The sequence below is a fragment of the Schistocerca piceifrons genome, chromosome 8 (assembly GCF_021461385.2).
Source record: "Schistocerca piceifrons isolate TAMUIC-IGC-003096 chromosome 8, iqSchPice1.1, whole genome shotgun sequence".
Classification (NCBI taxonomy): domain Eukaryota; kingdom Metazoa; phylum Arthropoda; class Insecta; order Orthoptera; family Acrididae; genus Schistocerca; species Schistocerca piceifrons.
The window spans coordinates 444,848,475-444,849,299 of record NC_060145.1 but is presented as its reverse complement, the minus strand read 5'-3'; the positions used below and the strand labels follow the sequence as shown (position 1 = coordinate 444,849,299).

Sequence of the window (825 nt, the reverse complement as noted above, 5' to 3'; positions counted from 1 at the left end):
GCTTTGCTCATAACCTCGCATGAAAAATGTACCCCTTCATTCGTCACTATCTGTGGTTAAAGGTTTCGGAAATTTTTTCCATAAACTTTGCACTTGGGGTTGTCTGTGTTCCATTTTTCTTCTTGGTAGTAACATCTCCAGTTATTCCATTGGCCAAGATACTTCCTAATTTTAGGTGTGGCATTAGATTTCAATTATACTTGCCATCAAACTTGATTTTGTACCTCTGTCTCTCCATTTTGATATGGAAATATCAGGTTCCATAGTACAGCCATCCTGTCCTCATCTCATCTGCTTGTCTGCCTTCGGTAACATTTTAGGAAAATATCTACTATTTTGGAGCATTTTTCCACAGCCAAATGCTTCTCTAATTAATAATTTTGAAAGAAATGGTAGATTCGTAATTGTCTGTAAAAAATATGCAATACCCAAAAACTGGAATGGTTTTTATAGGAAGCCAACGACCTTACCGCAGTGGTAACACCGGTTCCCGTCAGATCACCGAAGTTAAGCGCTGTCGGGCTGGGCTAGCAATTGGATGGGTGACCATCCAGTCTGCCGATCGCTGTTGGCAAGCGAGGTGCACTCAGCCCTTGTGAGGCAAACTTAGGAGCTACTTGATTGAGAAGCAGCGGCTCCGGTCTCGGAAACTGACATACGGCCGGAAGAGCGGTGTGCTGACCACAAGCCCCTCCATATCTGCACCCAGTGACGCCTATGGACTAGGAATGACACAGCGGCCGGTCGGTACCGCTAGGCCTTCATGGCCCGTTCGGGAGGAGTTTTTTTTACAGCGACAACTTTCTCTCCTAAGGGCCCTCCTTC

The 825-nt window shown here is 45.5% G+C and overlaps 1 pseudogene; it reads left to right on the top strand.

Annotated features, from left to right (window-relative positions):
• The first annotated feature begins 456 nt into the window (after window positions 1–456).
• Window positions 457–574, top strand: LOC124712614 (annotated as a pseudogene).
• Window positions 575–825: the final 251 nt, after the last annotated feature.